Here is a 21,238-nt window from a genome sequence, read left to right on the forward strand (position 1 = left end):
AGACTCCCCTTGCGGCGTGTCTTGATCTCCCCGGCAACGGCGCCGAGAAAATATGCTTGATGGCGTGTATTTCACACGTTCGTTGGGCAACCCCAAGAGGAAGGTATGATGAGCACGGCGGCAAGTTTTCCCTCGGAAAGAAACCAAGGTTTATCGAACCGGGAGGAGCCAAGAAGCACGTTGAAGGTTGATGGCGGCGAGATGTAGTGCGGCGCAACACCGGAGATTCGGCGCCAACGTGGAACTGCACAACACAACCAAGCTACTTTGCCCCAACGAAACGGTGAGGTTGTCAATCTCACCGACTTCGTTGTAACAAAGGATTAACCGTATTGTGTGGAATATGATTGTTTGCGAGAGAAAACGGTAGAACAAGTATTGCGATAGATTGTATTTCGAGTAAAGAGAATTGGACCGGGGTCCACGGTTCACTAGAGGTGTCTCTCCCATAAGACGAACGGCATGTTGGGTGAACAAATTACGGTTGGGCAATTGACAAATAAAGAGAGCATGACAATGCACATACATATCATGATGAGTATAGTGAGATTTAATTGGGCATTACGACAAAGTACATAGACCGCCATCCAAGCTGCATCTATGCCTAAAAAGTCCACCTTCGGGTTATCATCCGAACCCCCTCCGGTATTAAGTTGCAAAGCAACGAGACAATTGCATTAAGTATGGTGCGTAATGTAATCAACAACTACATCCTTAGACATAGCATCAATGTTTTATCCCTAGTGGCAACGGCACAACACAACCTTAGAACTTTACATCCATTGTCCCGGTGTCAATGCGAGGCATGAACCCACTATCGAGCATAAGTACTCCCTCTTGGAGTTAAAAGCATCTACTTGGCCAGAGCATCTACTAATAACGGAGAGCATGCAAGATCATAAACAACACATAAGCATAACTTTGATAATCAACATAACAAGTATTCTCTATTCATCGGATCCCAACAAACGCAACATATAGAATTACATATAGATGATCTTGATCATGATAGGCAGCTCACAAGATCCGACAATGATAGCACAATGGGGAGAAGACAACCATCTAGCTACTTGCTATGGACCCATAGTCCGGGGGTAGACTACTCACTCATCACTCCGGAGGCGACCATGGCGGTGTAGAGTCCTCCGGGAGATGATTCCCCTCTCCGGCGGGGTGCGGAGAGCGATCTCCGGGATCCCCGAGATGGGATCGGCGGCGACGGCGTCTCGGTAATGTTTTCCGTATCGTGGCTCTCGGTGCGGGGGTTTCGTCACGGAGGCTATTTGTAGGCGGAAGGGCAGGTCAAGAGGCGGCACGGGGGCCCACACCACGGGCCGGCGCGGCCAAGGGGGGCCGCGCCGCCCTAGGGTTTGGCGCCCCTGTGGCCCCTCTTCGTCTCTCCTTCGGACTTCGGAAGCTTCGTGAGAAAATAGGCCTCCGGGCTTTTATTTCGTCCAATTCCGAGAATATTTCTTTACTAGGATTTACGAAACCAAAAACAGCAGAAAACGACAGCGGCACTTCGGCATCTTGTTAATAGGTTAGTTCCAGAAAATGCACGAATATGACATAAAGTGTGCATAAAACATGTAGATAACATCAATAATGTGGCATGGAACACAAGAAATTATCGATACGTTGGAGACGTATCATAGAGCATGTACTTCCTCCGGCGGCAGCTGTGCTAATGGCACTGCCTCATCGATGTCATGATCTTGCAGGAACTCCTCTTCGAGGAAGGTGAGGTACTCTTGATGTGCCTCCTCCAATGTTTCATACCCTCGGTAGTTGTTGTTGGAGTAGCCATTGACCTGGTCTTGACAGAATCTCCATGAGTTGTAGATTCCTCGAACCCGTCCGCGGAACACCACATACCACTAGCACGGCATAAGAAGAACAGGTAATCGATCACAACCATGAAGAAATTCATAACAAAGCAATAGAACAACACAAGTGTTAACAGCAAATGATAAACTAACAGGAGCATGCATGATCATTCCAAAAGTGGATCACAAATTCATCCTACACTACCATGGTGTCATCCTACCATCACAGCAAATGTGGGTGTCATCCTAATACCGCAAGTTCACTATCACCTGAGGGGATTAGTATATACCACCTCATCATAGTTACAAAAGGGGGCCATAATTTTTTTTCAACCCTAGCTTCTGCCAAAATGTACATCATCATCATAATCACCAGCTCCATGCACGCATCCCCTGAACCACCCCCTCAAGGGAACCAATACACCTTTGAGTGGTACTAGCCAAGGTAATTCCTTAGCCAGAGGACGCGGTGTGGCTCGATCATGCTGACGAAGCTGGAACCCTGGGCCTTATGGTCGACGAGGTGACTCAGGGCGGCCATGAGATCATCATCGGTGAAGCCAAGCATGTCCATGACCGCATTGTACATGTTAGGGTGCATGTCCGTGGGCTTGTTGTCCTTGATTGCCTGTGCGATGTCCTTCATAGCAACAATCATGTTGGTGAAGGCCACCAGCTCGTCGTCGGCGAAGGCGCCTCTCTTCCTCTTGCCGGGGGTCACCTTCTCAGGCGCGTCGCCAACCTTCTCAGGTCGCGTATCCTGGTTGATTGTGTTAGACTCCTGGGTTTCAGCATCCTCAGGTGAAGGAATTGTTGTAGCCGAGCCTAGGTCCCATGGCGTACTTGCCTGTGGCAAGGCCAAAAGAGAAGATGGTACGCATCTCGTCGTAGTTGGCAATGGGCACATTCAGGAACTCCGCGTCCTTTGGGTGATCCTACGATACGAAGGGACCATGATGTTAGTTCTGCTAGTGGTTGATCAAAGGAGTTAGTGAGGTGGACTGAGCATGCTCACCGCGATGTGCACGCAGTAGTGCTAACCCTCAAGGATGATGCATTTGGTATCATGATACGTCCAAAACATATCTACTTTCCTGAACACTTTTGCTATTGTTTGCCCTCTAATTTGTATGTTTTGAACGTAGACTAACGATATTTTTAGCAGAATTGCTCTGGTGTCTCGTTTTTGTGCAGAAATTCAACTTTCAGGAAAATTCCCAGAAAATATCGCAAAATCCATATTTCACCCGAAGACTCACTGGGCTAGAAAACGAGACGGAGAAGGGCCATGAGGGGCCCACACCTAGTCTAGGCGCGGGCCAGGCTTGGCCGCGCCTAGGGTGGTGTGGCCGCCTCGGCCACCCCCTCGACCTCCCCTCCCGACTATATTAAGCCTCTGACACTAAAAACAGAGGGGGGGTTCGAAGTTTTTCTAGAAAGAGTTCCGCTGCTCCGCCGCCACCAGAAACCCCAATCCGGGAACAAGAAACTCCGTTATGGCACCCTACCGAGACGGGGAATTGGAGGAGATCATCGACATCGCCATCACCGACGCCTCTCCATCAACCATCCATGATTCCCCCATCCATGTGTGATTAGTTCCCCACTGTAGGTTGTAGGGGATGGTAGGGATTGGATGAGGATAATTATTATGGGCATAGTGCCTAGTATACGTTGTTAGTATTTTTGACATTGTTGCAACTTGTTATGCTTAATGCTTGTCACTTTGGGCCCGATCGCCATGATCTCAGATCTAAACATGTTATTGACTCATGAGGATAATTATTGTTTTTGATCATACCTGCAAGTTGTATACACATGTCGTTGTTCGGAACCCGAGGCCCCAAAGTGACAATAATTGGGATAACCGGAGGGGATGGCTTTGATGTGAGGATCACGTATGTTCACAGAGTGTTAATGCTTTGCTCAGGTACTCTATTAAAAGGAGTACCTTAATTACCAGTAGATTCCCTTGAGGCCCCACTGCAAATGGGCTGGTAGGACAAAAGATGTCGTGCAAGTTTATCATTGCGAGCACGCACGACTAAATAGGAACACACGCCTATGGTTATTTTATACTAGGATGTTTTTTATCATTATTACTTGCAATGCCCATGTCTCGCTTATTATATGAACTATCTCATCCATGCAGCGCCCGTTCATCCATCCCCGTGCCTATAGTATTTTAATCATGTTGTCCACTGCAATCATTGCTACTGTTGTTTTTATTTCATTAGTGTTGTTACTTCACTACTACCACTGCTATAAAACTGTTACTACTGATAAACTATTGTGAGCAAGTCTATTTCCAGGTGCAGCTGAATTGACAACTCAACTGTTAAAGCTTATAAATATTCTTTGGATCCCCTTGTGTCGAATCAATAAATTTGGGTTTTACTTCCCTCGAAGACTGTTGCGATCCCCTATACTTGTGGGTCATCATATCCTCGCACCACTGGGCCCTGCTTAGATCGTGGAGCCTGCTAATGGTGAGCCACCTCTGCCTCCACTTTCTTAGGTGGTTGTACACTTGAGTGGAGCACACGGAGACACCACAGTGGTCAGACAGGCCCTTCGCCACACCAGTCAGATGGACTTCCTTGAATCCTTTGTCAGTTCTCACTCCGGTCTTGATCAAGCCACACATCTTCTCCAACCCGAAGCTGGACATGAATGGAAGCCATTTCATGGTGCCACTCCATTTCTGCCCGGACTTCAAGGCTATGTCCGCTGCCTTGCGGTTCTTGTTCTTCTTTGTGGTGGCCAACCTAGCCGCGACCTCTGCCGCTACCTGAGCCACCAGGTCAGAAACAGGCATAGGGGTGACCGCCACCTTGGTGTCATAGGCGGGCTGTGAATCAGGAACTTGCGTAGGGATCTGAGAGTTCCCAACACAGACAAGCGCTTGGCTAAAGTCATCACAGAAGGAGTCCTACACACATCTTAGTACATATAACGTGAATCTACTTGGAAGCAAAGACATGTGAATAGCACAAACCATACCAACAATCATCCTAAATCAGACAAGCAGTTCATTGCAACTGCGAATAGCACAAACCCTTGCAAGATCATGGTAGATGAGCACATTCGGGACAAACAAGCAACCGGAAATGTCGAACCCTAGCAAGATCATGATAGCTCACCACAATCCGAACTAACCCATGCTACAAGACCAAACCCTAGACAAGATTTGACAACTCCTAACCTAGATCTAAACATTACCACGGGACCAGGATAAGGGCTGCCTTACAGTCATCGCCGGAGGTGAAGATGCGCTGCACCACGAAGTAGATGAAGCAGCCCAGATGTACTCGCCGCCGCCGCTGCAACCGTCGCCGACTGGATATGCGTGCGCCTCTTACCTGCTTGCCGACGGGAGGAGGAGCTCGAAAATTGGGAGAGAGTGGAGGAGGGGGTAGAAAATAGGCCATGGGGCGCGGCGGGAGGTGACAGAATCCTTCTCGCCCTCCTTTTCTCTTTCCGTCGATGCGCGCCGCAGCTCCCTCCATCTCCATTCTCATCTCCGCTCTTGCGCTGAAGATTCCATTTTGTATCAACCGCCGTGGAGATATGCCTGCACCGCTGGAAAGTGCCAAACTAGGCGTTCCTCCAGGGCCTGGCCCGAGGGTGCTTTGAGAACCGATTCGTACAAGAATGCGAGTCGGCCCAGGCAACCAAACGGGCCGAAAATTGCTGGCCTAATGCGAGCTAAGGGGCATGCAGCCTACCAAACGCGCCCATAGCTGCTCGATCTTGATGTTTTGAAGCGGAATACTATGGGCGCGTTTGATAGCCTGCATAGGATTCTTGCACCACTGCGCCAGCGAGATGGGCATCCATGCGTTGCGAACGGGCCATGGGCCATGAAACACGGGCCATTTGGTAGCCTGGGCGGCCTTTTGTGCGCCGGAGAAGGAAGCCAGGCTCCATCATTTGGTTGCCCGTTTCCAGCCCAAGTTGCACGCAGGAAAATAGGAATTAGCTGTTTGGTTGCTCAAATCACAGTTTCATATCCTTACCACAATTCAAATAGGGTGAGATTACCATGCCATAGCATGTTGCATACGATCAAACACCACTCAGAAGAACAAGATCCTCACGATCACCACGATGAGGAAGACGATGATGTAATCTTTGACCCGACTGGGATGTACCATCGGTGGTGCTCCTTGTAGAGCATGTACTTCCTCCGACGGTAGCTGTGGTAATGGCACTGCCTCATCGATGGCATGATCTTCCAGGAACTCCTCTTCGAGGAAGGTGAGGTACTCTTGCTGTGCCTCCTCCAATGTTTCATACCCTCGGTAGTTGCTGTTGGAGTAGCCATTGACCTGGTCTTGACAGACTCTCCATGAGTTGTACATTCCTCGAACCCGTCCGCGAAACACCACATACCACTAGCACGGCATAAGAAGAACATGTAATCGATCACAACCATGAAGTAATTCATAACAGAGCAATAGAACAACACAAGTGTTGACAACAAATGATAAACTAACAGGGGCATGCATGATCATTCCAAAAGTGGATCACAAATTCATCCTACACAACCATGGTGTCATCCTACCATCACAGCAAAAGTGGGTATCATCCTAACACCGCAAGTTCACCATCACCTGAGGGGTTAGTATATACCACCTCATCATAGTTACAAAAGGGGGGCATCAAATGTTTTTCAACCCTAGCTTCTGCCAAAATGTACATCATCATCATCGCCAACTCCATGCATGCATCTCCTGAACCACCCCCTCAAGGGAACCACTACACCTTTGAGTTGTACTTCCCAAGGTAGTTCCTTAGCCAGAGGACGCGGTGTGGCTCGATCATGCCCACGAAGCTAGAACCCTTGGCCTTGTGGTCGACGAGCTGGCTCAGGCCGGCCATGAGAACATCCTCGGTGAATCCAAGTATGTCCATGACCGCATTGTACAGGTCAGGGTACATGTCTGTGGGCTTGTTGTCCTTGATGGCCTGTGCGACGTCCTTCACAGCAACAGTCATGTTGGTGAAGGCCACCAGCTCGTCGTCGGCAAAGGCGCCTCTCTTCCTCTTGCCGGTGGTCACCTTCTCAGGTGCATTGCCAGCCTTCTCAGGTGGCCCATCAAGGTTGACCGTGTCGAACTCCTAGGTTTCAGCATCCTCAGGTGAAGGAATTGCTGCAGCCGAGCCTAGGGGATCACTGGATCCCATGGCGTACTTGCCGGTGGCGAGGCCGAAAGAGAAGATAGTATGCATCTCGTCGTAGTTGGCAATGGGCACATTCAGGAACTTTGCTTCCTTTGCGTGATCCTACGATACGAAGGGACAATGATGTTAGTTCTGCTAGTGGTTGATCAAAATAGTTAGTGAGGTGGACTGAGCATGCTCACCGCGACGTGTCTGCACTAGTGCTCACCCTCAAGGATGACGCATTTGGTATCCTCGCACCACTGATCCCCGCTTAGATCGTGGAGCCTGCTAATGGTGAGCCATCTCTGCCTCCACTTCCTCAGGTGGTTGTACACCTAAGTGGAGCACATGGAGACACCACAATGTTCAAACAGGCCCTTCACCACACAAGTCAGATGGACTTCCTTGAATCTTGTCAGTTCTCACTCCGGTCTTGATCAAGTCGCACATCTTCTCCAACACGAACACGAAGCTGGACATGAATGGAAGCCATTTCATGGTGCCAGTCCATTTCTGCCCGAACTTCAAGGCCATGTCCGCTTCCCTGCGGTTCTTGTTCTTCTTTGTGGTGGCCAACCTAGCCGCGACCTCTTCCGCTACCTGAGCCAGAGCCACCAGGTCAGACACAGGCAGAGGGGTGACCGCCACCTTGGTTTCATAGGCGGGATGTGAATCGGGAACTTGCGAAGGGATCTGAGAGTTCCCAACGCAGACAAGCGTCTAGCTAAAGTCATCACAGAAGTAGTCCTACACACATCTTAGTACATATAACGTGAATCTACTTGGAACCAAAGACATGTGAATAGCACAAACCATACCAACAATCATCCTAAATTAGACAAGTTGTTCATTGCAACTATGAATAGCACAAACCCTTGCAAGATCATGGTAGGTGAGCACATTTGGGACAAACAAGCAACCGGAAATGTCGAACCCTAGCAAGATCATGATAGCTCACAACAATCCAAACTAACCCCTGCTACAAGACCTAACCCTACACAAGATCTGACAACTCCTAACGTAGATCTAAACATTACCGCGGCACCGGTATAAGGGGTGCCTTACAGTCATCACCGGAGGTGAAGATGCGTTGCACCAGGAAGTAGATGAAGCAGCCTAGATGTACTCGACACTACCGCCGCTGCAACTGTCGCCAACCGGAGATGTGTGCGCCTCTTACCTACTTGCCGACGGGAGGAGAAGCTCGAAATTTGTGGGAGAGTGGAGGAGGGGGTAGAATAGGTCATGGGGCGCGGAGGGAGGTGACGGAATCCTTCCTGCCCCCTTGTCGCTTTTCGCCGATGCGCGCCGCAGCTCCCGCCATCTCCATTATCGTCTCTTCGCGTGCGCCGAAGATCCCCTTTTGCATCAGTCGCCGTGGAGATTTGCCTGCACCGCTGGAAACTGCCGAACCGGGCGTTCCTCCAGGGCCTGGCCCAAGGGTGCTTTGAGAACCGGTTCGTTCAACAACGCGAGTCGGCCCAGGCAACCAAATGGGCCGAAAATTGCTGGCCCGATACGAGCCAATGGGCATGCAACCTACCAAATGCACCCTATATGAACGTGTGGTCGTGTCGAAGGAGTTTAGAGCATCTTGCTGAGCACGGAGTTGATGAAGGAGAATTTATGCGCAACATTGAGTGGAACCCCAAGAGGAAGGTATGATGAGCACAGCAGGAAGTTTTCCCTCAGTAAGAAACCAAGGTTTATCGACCGCAGGGAGAAAAACGTTCTCTCCCGAGGTGTTGCGTACCAACTCGTGGCAGGGCGCACCGCCGGCGTCGCGCAGCAACGTGGAGACCTGCACACAAACAACCAAGTACCTTGTCCCCAACTTTCAGCGAGGTTGTCAAGCTCACTGGTTTTGCTAAAAACAAAGGATTAAACGAACCGTGTGGAAGAAGAATTGTTTGCAGAGAATAGAACAGGAAAATGCTGTAGAAGATTGCAATTAAAAGAAGAAGGACCGGGGTCCACAGTTCACTAGAGGCGCCTGTTGCGGTCAGAAACCCACCGGCGAGCAGCGACGGGCAACACAGTAGAGCCGGGAGGCTCCCAGGACTGCGGCTGGCCCTGGTCCCTCGAGCGACGGCCTGCAAAGCCTCGGCACGCACGTCCGATGCTGGTGCAAGGGCGTGCCACCTGACCTATACCTGGTCAGGAAGGTGATGGATTTGCTTCGCTTAGTTTCTCGCATGGCATACACGTAAACATTAAATACGAGCCTCGATCGGCTCTCAGGTTGTCCTGTGAATCGGCTCAAGGAGCCGATCCACCCATGAATCGTATGAGGTATACGATCAGATGGTGTTCCTGCTTGATCAAAATAAAGCTAAAACAACCTACGACGATTTAGGGTTTTCACCACATAATCGGAACATCCTACGCGTGATTGAGCCTAGCAGCCACGCACGGTGATAATAAACCGACCCTAGACAAGGCCTAAAAACCAACATGAAGTTGATCCCCGGAACATCTCATCTAGGGCTAGCAAACTACACCCTACGTGCTACTGGATCCTTCAACCCGTTTGCAAGGCCTAACTATGCAGATATTAAACTAATCCTTGAAGAACAAGGAGCAATCATAACGGATCGGATCTACTAAATAACGATCAAGCGAGGTGCCGCCCTTACACCTAAGATAGGTGTAAGGGCGGCTAGACGTCTAAGGGTTGCATGGGCGAAAGCATGTGATACGATGAAACAATGCTAACCCTAACACATCTATGATAACTACGTTGCTCGCCATCAACAAGGCTTCGAGCACGAGCAACGCATGAACAGCGAATAAACGTGTCGCCTAGATCGCAAGATGCGATCTAGGCAGCATGATGCTTACCCGGAAGAAACCCTCAAAACAAGGGGCTGGCGATGCGCCTAGATTGGTTTGTGATGAACGTGATTGTTGTCTTTCTCAATAACCTTAGATACATATTTATAGTCCGTAGACTTTCTATCGTGGGAATAATCCCCACCGTGCACGAGCCATATTCTATCTAACCGACACGTATCCTACTATATTTACAGATACACGGGCAAACTAGCCCAAACTTTGTATACAAGGCCGATTCATGTACTCCTTCCGTGTATATTCTTCAAGCCCATCTTAATCGCGGCCCACCTCTGATCCGGTCAAATTCTGGTGATAACACATGCCCCCTGGTTTTGGAAATGATAATTCCAAAATCACTCTGTTTTTTCTTCGTCGGGTCATGTCGTGGCAGAGCAGAACCGTCGCAGTACCCTTCATCATGATGACTTGCCTTCTCAACTTCTCCGCGTGACCTGGCAAAAAATTTTCTTTCGGCACCACTTCCTCGGAAACTGCTGTGGCATTGAATCTCCACCATATCCCTTTTTATTTAACCGCATCGGGCAGTTTGCTTCTTCATCCCCTTGCTCTGCTCTGGCCATCGGCACCAAGAAACCCCAATCTCAGAGCAATGTCTTCCTCCTCTTCCTCCTCCGCCTCGTCAAATCTCTCCTCGCAGTCCTTCTCCTCCTCCTCCTCCTCCTCCCACGAACCCACGCCAGAGTGGGACCCGGCGGTGGCTCAGATGGCGGCGCACGATGAGCACGCCCCAGAGGAGTGGGACCAGGAGGACCACGCCTCCTCTGTCTGGTCCGAGGACGACCAATCCTTGACCAGCGGAGATGAAGACCTCCAGTTCCTTGCTGATGGGGAACTGGAACCGGAGAGCGAGGACGACTCGTTCTCCTGGGACGATTACACCTTCTCCGAGGAAGAGGAGGAGGAGGAAGACGATGACGACGACTCCCTCGAGGGTTACCCGCCGGCGAAGCGCCTCCGCGCCTGGTGGGACGACGACGACTCCGACGACGACGAGGAGGACGAGGCTCCCGTAGAGGGATACGGGAGCAGCGACGAGGAGCCCGCCAGCAGCTGCGCCGGCGGCAGCGACGACGACGACGAGGGCAGCAACGGCCCGTAGATCAGGGACTACCAGCATAGGACTAGTAATAGTAGTGGCAGTTTGGTCAATAGACCTTTCTTTTGTTCTTCCTCCCTTGAGCAATCGGCTCTTTCTTTGTAAGAAATCCTATTATTAATGAAGAAAACATCTCTAAGCCGATCCTGTCCTTTTCCCAGTTTTGCCGATTGTCAAAGTAGGTCAACACACCAAGAGCCGATGGCAGCGCATCGGCCGTTGCCACAAAACGCGAGCAAGGCCAGCTCTATTGTCTATTCAAATGGTAACCTCAGATGTCAATCGTGCAGGTTCGCACCTGCAACGGACCCAATGGCGGAATCATCCAATGCCAACGCTATGGTCTCCGGCCTGAAGGCAATCCTTAACCGCTCCTCGCTGACCGAACATAGTGCTAGAATCAACAACAAACATCTGAATTAATGCTTTGTCCCATCATTAGTTTCTAGGTATCAGACATTCTACCGCCCATCCTTCTCTTCCGAATTCTCCCTGTCTTGGCCCTCGTTCTACCGAGAGTCTGTTGACGTCAGAAACCCCCTGGCGGGCAGAGACGGGCAACACCGTAGAGCCGGGAACAACTAGGGCTGCGGCTGGCCCCAGTCCCTCAGAGCGACGGCCCGCAAAGCCTCCTGGTCGCACGTCCGATGTTTATCACAAGGGCGTGCCACCTGACCTATACCCGGTCGGGAAGGTGTGGATGATGCCTCGCTTAGTTTCTGCAGGGCACACACGTAAACGTTAAATACGAGCCTCGATCGGCTCTCGAGGTTATCTCGTGAATCGGCTCAAAGAGCCGATCCACCCATGATCCGGACGGGGTGTCCGAATATATGGTGGTCCTGCTTGATCAAGGTAAAGCTAATGAGATCTACGACGATTTAGGGTTTTCACCGCATAATCGGATCATCCTACTCACGATTGGGCCCCGCGCTCGCGCACGGTGACCGTAAGCCGATCCTAGACAGGGCCTAAAAACCAACACGAGGTTGATCCTCGGAACATCCTTTCTAGGGCTAGCAAACGCCACCCTACACACCGCTGGATCCTCCAACCCTTTGTAAGGCCTAACTATTGCGGATGTTAAACTAATCCTTGATGAAACAAGGAGCAACCGTAACGGATCAGATCTACTAAACTATGATCAAGCGGGGTGCCGCCCCTACACCTAAGATAGGTGTAAGGGCGGCTAGACATGCAAGGGTTGCACTACGATAGCATGTAACATGAAGAACAATGCTAACCCTAACATGTCTAAGATAACTACGTTGCTCGCCATCAAAAAGGCTTCGAGTACGAGCAACGCATGAACAACGTGGGCAGGCTTGTGCTGCCTAGATCGCAAGATGCGATCTAGGCAGCATGATGCTTACCGGTAGAAACCCTCGAGACGAAGGAGTTGGCGATACGCCGAGATTTGTTTGTGGTTGAACGTTGGTTGTTGTTTATTCCATAAACCCTAGGTACATATTTATAGTCCAGCGGACTTTCTAATGTGGGCGTGCACTAAACCGTGCACGAGTAAGATTCTAACTTCTAAACTAAGATGCGATCTAATATGTTACAGATACACGGGCAAACAAGCCCAACTTGGTATAAAACGCCGACTCACGTATCTCTTCTATATATATATTCTTCACGTCCATCTTGATCACGGCCCACCTCTACTTGGTCAAATTCTGGTGATAACACATGCCCCCTGGTTTTGGAAATGACATTTCCAAAATCATTACGCTTTCTTTCGTCGGGTCATGTCGTGGCAGAGCAGAACTGCCGCAGAATCCTCATCATGATGCCTTGCCCCTTCCACTTCTCCACGTGGCCGCAAAACTCTCTTGTTGGGCAACATCTCCTCGGAAACTGCTGTGGCATTGAATCTCTCTCATATCCCCTTTATTTAACCATTCTAAACAGCTTGCGTCTCCTTCGTCCTCCTCGCGTTAGCACAAAAACCCTCTCGTGCCGCCATGTCTTCTTCCTCCTCCTCCGAGTTTTCCTACGGGTCCGACTCCTCCCGCGAGACGCCGCCGGAAATTCGTGCCCCGGAAGACTGGGACGAGGAGAGCCATGCCTCCTCCATTTGGTCCGAGGACGACAAGTCCTTGACCAGCGGGGATGAAGATCTTCAGTTCCTCGCCGACGGGGAACTGGAGTCAAAAAGCGAGGACGACCAGTTCTCCTGGGACGGCTGCCCCACCTCTGAAGAAGAGGGGGAAGAAGACGACGACTCCCTCGAGGGCTACCCACCGGCGAAACGCCTCCGCATGTGGTGGGACGACGACAGCAGCGACGACGAAGACGGGGATGAAGCCCCCGTGGAGGGCTACGGGAGTAGCGACGAGGAGCCCATCGGCAGCAGTGCCGATGAGAGTTCTGAGGATGACGATGAGGGCAGTGATGGCCCGTAGACTAGGATCTAATAGTATAGGCCTAGCAGTAGTAGATTGGTCAATAGACCCTCCTTTTGTTCTTGATCAATCGGCTCCCTATTGTAAGAAATCCCAATATTAATGAAGAATTCCCTTAACTTGATTTCGCCGATTTCTTTTATGCTGAGTTTGTCGACTGCTGGCCTAATCCATGCTTAGTGACTGATGGCAACGCATCAGTTTCATGATAATCTGCGAGCCAGGCCAATTTAGCCATCCCTCCAAGCTAGCTAGCTCTGCCGATGACGATGGTACAGCCGATCTCAGTAAGCTGGCAACTTGATCTTTGAGCAGGCGACTTTTAAAAAAGCCCTGGAACTGTCTTGGATGCTCACACCGATGACTCTGTAACAGAACACCACTCTCCAGACCAGTTGTGTCGTAGGGCTAGCCGATTCCAACCAAATCGGCTCCCCAGAGCAAAGACCTTTAGGGCGAGCTGCCCCCCGAGCCTTAATCAAGGCGAATCAGCCATGTGCCGACATTAGCCTTAACTCATGACGTAGCCCCAAGCAGAGAACCTTTAGGGTGAACTGCCCCCCGAGCTTCTTCAATCTACTTCTTGCGCCTTGCAGCTCAGATCAGTTCCTTCCTTTCCCTGATTTGCACATCCAGGTTGCTCTTGGCGTTGTTCTTGAAGAGAGGATCTGAGCCCTTAAACTACTCCATTGAGGAGTTCTCCCATTAAGATCTCCCTTCGTGCTCCATTGACCCTCTGATCGTAACAGTTATTCCTCTTGAGTCGATGGCCATGCATCGGCTTTTATATCCTTAAGTCGATGTCTGCTCGCATCGGCCGTGCTCGAAAATTTTCGAATTTTCAGAATTTTTTTTACGGCCGACCGGTGCATCGGCCTCCATACTCCAATACCCATCACCAAAGGATGAGACGCTTCCATTGCATATCCTCGTGTTTTATCCACACGGGTGCCCCCCGAGCCGATTCTCGTCAAGAGAATTGATGGTATCGGCTCCGTTGGATAACATGTTGAACCCAGGCAGAATGGTGGGTGAGGATAATTTTGGCCGATTGCTGGAATCGGCCTCCACGTTGCTTGCTCGGTGAAGGTTTTGTAATGTCCCTTCATAAATTTTTGGGGCCGATCATAAGGATCAGCCTCGCCACGTTCGCTCATCGACGTTTGCTTTGCTACACGGTCGAGCCCGTGGATAAAACCAGCCTAACCCCGTTCTTTGTCACGTCGATGCGCTCGCGGTCGTCCAAATTGATGCCCGAGAGTGGCTCTTGGCCCGATGTCTCCCGGACGTCCATGCCAGCCGTTGAAACTTCGACTCGAATCATCTGCGTGGACGACTTCTACTTCATCTCCATCCCATCGTATCGGGCATTGGTGCATCGTGGATGGAATGCAACAGATTGGCGTGGATCCAATCTCTTCCTAGTAGGACAGCGTAGGTACTCTTGTCGTCGACGATAAAGAACGTTGTAGGGATAGTTTTCCTTCCTACGGTCGGATCCACATTCGGAACACCTTGTGCGTCGGATGCTTGGCCGTTGAAATCGCTCGGTGTTACGTTGGTTTTGATCGGATCCGAGCTGGAGCGTCCCAACCGACGTAGCATGGAGTATGGCATAATGTTGGCTCGCCGCTCCGGTGTCCACCAACATCTTGTTGACGAGGCTGCCCATTGATGTATCCTCGCAAGTACGGGGCCTTCGGATGCCTGTAACTTCTTTCTTTTGGCTTCTCAAAGATGACCGGCCGTGGGCCGCAGTCTAATTGCGCCACAGGTGCTTCATATAATCTTGGAGCGCTAAACTCCGTTGGAAGAATGAAGACCATATGTGTGCCAGCCGATGTGTCATCATCGGCTTTCCTCTGCTTGGGGCGCCACTCTTTTCTTTGTGGCCGACCTTCTTCGTACAGGGTTCGCCGAATTTTGGCGGCCAGATCAGGCTGTGCCTTCCTTAGCGTGTGCAGGTACAATCTTTCAGCTTCTTCCAACCCACGCAGACGCTGAACCCTTCGCTTTTGGGAACGGCTGAGCCCATCAGGGCACCACCCGGGCCGATGATATTTATCTTCTTCATCATCGTCCTCTAGTTCCTCGAGATCTTCCACCCGAGCGGACTCAGCGTGCTTGTTCCGAGGCGGGAGAGGCCCTAGACGCTTGAACACGGACACGTTAGCGGCATCCTTCTTCCTTTGCTTGCATTCTGGGCAGTTCTCGATTGTTGGCAATCGGCTCATTCCTGAGTCCCAGCAATGTTTGAAGAACGGACAGTCCCAATGCCTATCCATGTCATCCTGCCCCCTTGGCCTCCCTTCAGCGCGACGATTGTACCCGTCGTTGCTTCTATCATGTTGACGGTACCTCCTGACCTCTGCATCAGACCGACAATTCCTTTCATCATCTACGTCGTAGTGCCGACGTCGGTCGTGCTGCTGCTCATACTTGTTGAGGAGGTGTTCGGAGAGAGGACGTTGATACCGCACGCTTCTTATTCCCTCCCCTGTCAGGTACCGCCTGTCATCATCTCGGGGCCGGTCGCGTGGATCGGCCTCCTCTTCATCGTCGCCACGGAGTGGCTGCTTTCTCGCTTCATCTTTGCCATGGCGGCTTGCAAGCCCTGCCATGTTGACACCAAAGGAGAACTTTGGCTGGCCTATGGAGTGGCTGAGATCCACCATGTTGACGCCAGGCGACGGACTTGAGTCTCTATCGAGCTTGATATCGTGCGGCCGGGTCTTCTCAGAGGAGCCGATGAGTTCGGCTTCGAGGGTTGCCTTGATCTCGTCCTGTTTCCTTTTGAGCTCCTCGGGCAGATCCTCGTACTTCGGCGACCCGGTGCGTTCTTCCGACGGGGCGGACAGATCCACTCCATCGAGTGCGCCTTCGGGTGTGAAACCCTTCCACCCGACGCCATGGGAGCGGGTTCGGTGGAAGGAGCCGATGAGTTCGGCTTCGAGGGTTGCCTTGATCTCGTCATGTTTCTTCTTGAGCTCATCAGGCAGATCCTCGTACGTGACCGGAGTGTCTTCCGCCATCTCGGATGTAGATGGCGATGTTGTGGATGTCATCGACTGTCCCACCGGGCGTGCCAGAATGTGTTGACGTCAGAAACCCCCTGGCGGGCAGAGACGGGCAACACCGTAGAGCCGGGAACAACTAGGGCTGCGGCTGGCCCCAGTCCCTCAGAGCGACGGCCCGCAAAGCCTCCTGGTCGCACGTCCGATGTTTATCACAAGGGCGTGCCACCCGACCTATACCCGGTCGGGGAAGGTGTGGATGATGCCTCGCTTAGTTTCTGCAGGGCACACACGTAAACGTTAAATACGAGCCTCGATCGGCTCTCAGGTTATCCTGTGAATCGGCTCAAAGAGCCGATCCACCCATGATCCGGACGGGGTGTCCGAATATATGGTGGTCCTGCTTGATCAAGGTAAAGCTAATGAGATCTACGACGATTTAGGGTTTTCACCGCATAATCGGATCATCCTACTCACGATTGGGCCTCGCGCTCGCGCACGGTGACCGTAAGCCGATCCTAGACAGGGCCTAAAAACCAACACGAGGTTGATCCTCGGAACATCCTTTCTAGGGCTAGCAAACGCCACCCTACACACCGCTGGATCCTCCAACCCTTTGTAAGGCCTAACTATTGCGGATGTTAAACTAATCCTTGATGAAACAAGGAGCAACCGTAACGGATCAGATCTACTAAACTATGATCAAGCGGGGTGCCGCCCTACACCTAAGATAGGTGTAAGGGCGGCTAGACATGCAAGGGTTGCACTACGATAGCATGTAACATGAAGAACAATGCTAACCCTAACATGTCTAAGATAACTACGTTGCTCGCCATCAAAAAGGCTTCGGTACGAGCAACGCATGAACAACGTGGGCAGGCTTGTGCTGCCTAGATCGCAAGATGCGATCTAGGCAGCATGATGCTTACCGGTAGAAACCCTCGAGACGAAGGAGTTGGCGATGCGCCGAGATTTGTTTGTGGTTGAACGTTGGTTGTTGTTTATTCCATAAACCCTAGGTACATATTTATAGTCCAGCGGACTTTCTAATGTGGGCGTGCACTAAACCGTGCACGAGTAAGATTCTAACTTCTAAACTAAGATGCGATCTAATATGTTACAGATACACGGGCAAACAAGCCCAACTTGGTATAAAAGGCCGACTCACGTATCTCTTCTATATATATATTCTTCACGTCCATCTTGATCACGGCCCACCTCTGACTTGGTCAAATTCTGGTGATAACAGAGTCCTGCCCATCTGATTTCATGCGAGGCAAATAGAATTCCCTTTATAACCTTGCTCTATCTTTTTGCAGCAACAGGACGGTCCTGACCCTGTAGGTGATGACGGCTCCCCTTTCAGGTTCCTCCCAGCAGCTCCGATGGTCCCCTTCTGCAACAACTCACCACCTTTGAAGAAGGTTGTGATGCAAGGCCAGCCGATGACACCCCAATCGGCTTCAAAAAGCAGAGTATCTACTAGGTCAGCTGCCCCCCGAGCCTTAGTCAAGGCGAGAACAGTGGTGAGGCAAGTAGCTGCCAGGAAGACTCTGAAACACCAAAGCCCTACTCCAGGGGAAGAAAGGTCGCACGTAAGTTTCGCCCGCGCTTTGACTGATTCCATCCATCCTTCTAGGCTTCTGCAGCATACTTGTATTTCTTCTACAACCATCTACTGAAGAAAACTCTAATGAGGGCACACAGTTCAATCGAAGAGACTCGAGCTCGGACAATTCTGAGAAAACCACCACGCAGAGTCAGCCAGACTTGCCACCGTCGGCTTCCAAGAAAGTTGAGATGAATCGTCAGACGAAGTTGATCTTGCCGATAAGACGTTGGAGCTCCTTCTTCGTGGTAGGCGGCTGCATGGTACGCACTGCCTCTTGACTTTTCAGGCCGATCTCAATTCCTCGTTCATGAACCAGAAAACCTAGGAACTGACCGGCCGTCACACCAAAGGCACACTTCTTTGGATTCATTCTCAGTCCGAACTTCCGGGTTCGGTCTAGGATTCGTCGCAAATCACCCAAATGTCCCTCCATAGAGACAGATTTGACCACCACGTCATCGATGTAGATTTCCACCAACTTGCCGATCAGATCATGAAATATATAATTCATGGCTCTTTGGTACGTTGCACCAGCATTCTTCAACCCAAAGGTCATGACTACATATTCAAACAAGCCCACCGACCCTAGTACTCGAATGCGGTCTTGTGTATATCTTACGGAGCCATGAAGATTTGGTTATAGCCGGCGTTGCCATCCATGAAGCTCAACACCTTGTGGCCAGCAGGCTGCATTGATCAACGTTTCTGCCACGGGCATCGGATATTCATCTTTTGGAGTGGCTCTGTTGAGATCTCGGAAATCTATGGCCACACGCCATCGGCCGTCCTTCTTCTCTACAGGTACGATACTGGAGATCCATTCAGCATACCTGCATGGCCTGATGAACCCGGCGGCCAACATCTTCTCGATCTCTTTCTTGACGTCTTCCGGAATTTCGGCCTTCATCTGACGTGCTCGTTGTTGGAACGGCCGAAATCCTTTCTTAAGGGGGAGCCGATGCTCAATGATGCTCTCGTCTAACCCGGGCATCTCTCGTGTAATCCCATGCGAAGCAATCCGGGTATTCTTTTAACGAGCTATCATCGACTCCTGAGATGTGGATCTAACTTCTTGCCGATAAAAGTTGGTCGTGGCTTATCCCCGGGACCGATGTCGACTTCTTCTAGCTCATCGGCCGATGTAAACCCATACCCTAGCTTTCCGTCACCTGTGAGATCGACACTGAATATAGGGAAAACGTATGGTAAGGATAATATGGGCCGATTGCTGGAATCGGCCTTCATTTTGATTGTAACCAGGATTTTTGGGAAGTGCCGGAGCCGATCGCGTGGAATGGCTTCCTCTTTGTCCTCGTTATGAGAGCAGCTGCCCTCGTCTCTGTCCTTACCAGGGTGGGGCACAGGTCCTACCATGTTGATGTTGAACGAGAAACCTGGCTGGCACCTCCCAGGGTAAGTGCACTCCACCATGTGAACGGCGGGGAAAGGGTGTGTGTCGACTTTCATGGCGTACTGGCTGAAAATTAGACGCCCTTGTTCTATCGCCATTTGGATCTGCTGACGCCACACCCTGCAGTCGTTGGTGGTATGGGTGAACGTATTATGCCACTTGCAGTATGGCTTTCCGTCCAGCTCCTGCGCCGTGGGGATTTTGTGACCTTCGGGTACCTTTAGCTGCTTCTCCTTAAGTAGGAGGTCGAAAATTTGCTCAGCCTTGGTCACGTCGAAGTCAAACCCTCTTGGAGGACCTTGCGGCTTAACCCAATTGCAGGACACGGGGCTTGCCCCCCGAGTCCATTCAGCCACTGCTACCTCTTGATCTCCCGCAGAGCCTTCATCTTCATCCGCCTCAACCAGGACCACCGCACGCTTGAATTTATCCTGGTACACCTCTGGGTGGCGCTGTTCATATAACGACAGCTTCTGCACCATATGCGCCAGCGAAGGGTAGTCTGCTTGGGAGGCCACATCCTTGATCGGTGACGCGAGACCCACCACCGCCAACTCGACTGCTTCCTTTTCAGTCACACGAGCCGAATAGCATCGGTTCCTAACGGTCCTGAAGCGCTGGATGTATTCGACACCGTTTCTCCGCGCTTCCGTCGTACTTGTGCTAGATCGACAATGCCAGCCTCGGAAGCCTCCGAGTGATACCGCATGTGGAACTCGTTCTTCCAACTCGCTTCCAAGTCCGGATTGAATGCGGTGGCAGCGATGTGTACCACCCGAAAGCCGATCATGTGAGGGATCGTGCGAAGAACCTCACACGTAGCTCATCCGATGCTTTGAGATCGTGCCCAGCTGTGCCAAATATCGGCTCACATGCTCGATTGAGCTGGAGCCATCCGATCCACTAAACTTGGAGAATTCGGGGAGCCGATATTTGGGTGGTAGTGGGATCAAATCGTACTCGTTGGGGTACGGCTTGGAATAGCCGATTGCCCTCCTTTTCGGCACCATGCCGAACTCGGTCTCTCAAGATTGTGCTGATCCGATCCGCGGTGCTTGGCCGCGGGAGTCGAACTGCGAAGATTTGCTGGAGTGGCATACTTAGCCAGCCACGCTTGCTTCTCAAGCTCCGAGCCAACTGCAGGAGTTGAGCTGCGGAGGTTCGTCGGAGTGGCATACTTAGCTAGCCACGTCCGCTTCTCAAGATCTGTTCCGAAGTTCCTCCTGCTGTTCCGGAAGTCCCTCGCTGTTGCGGTCCGGTTCGTGAGTGCCCGATTCTGCGCGATGCGGCACGTACGTGCACGTGTACCCGTGAGGGATCTCCTTAGGCGCCTCGTACAAGAACTGGTAATCACTAGGGTCACCACCGATCTTGTAGACGACGAATGCCGGTGAACTCGGCACTTCTGGTGCTGCCAACGCAAACGGCAGCGGCGGTCGGGACTGGAGTGGTATCTCACCTTGGTGAGTCCCTAGAGCAGGTCCCGACGGAGAGTGCTGATGCCTCATGATTTCCTGGATCACCCGAAGGGCGACACGCTCCAAAGTGTTCACCAGGCTCTCGGAATGGCGGTGCAGCGAATGAGCCACCATGAAATTAATCTCCTAACGCAGAGACCTGGTGCGTTCTTCTGAAGGGGCGGACAGGTCCACTCCATCGAGCGCGCCTTCGGGTGAGAACCCTTTCCACCTGATGCCGTGTGAGCGGGTTCTCTGGAAAGAGCCGATGAGGTCGGCTTCGAGGATAGCTTTGACCTCGTCATACTTCTTCTTGAGCTCCTCCGTCAGATCTTCGTACGTGACGGGAGTATCTTCCGCCATCTCAGATGTAGATGGCGCTGCAGTTG

This window comes from Lolium rigidum, chromosome 7 (assembly GCF_022539505.1).
Source record: "Lolium rigidum isolate FL_2022 chromosome 7, APGP_CSIRO_Lrig_0.1, whole genome shotgun sequence".
In the NCBI taxonomy this organism is placed as follows: Eukaryota; Viridiplantae; Streptophyta; class Magnoliopsida; order Poales; family Poaceae; genus Lolium; species Lolium rigidum.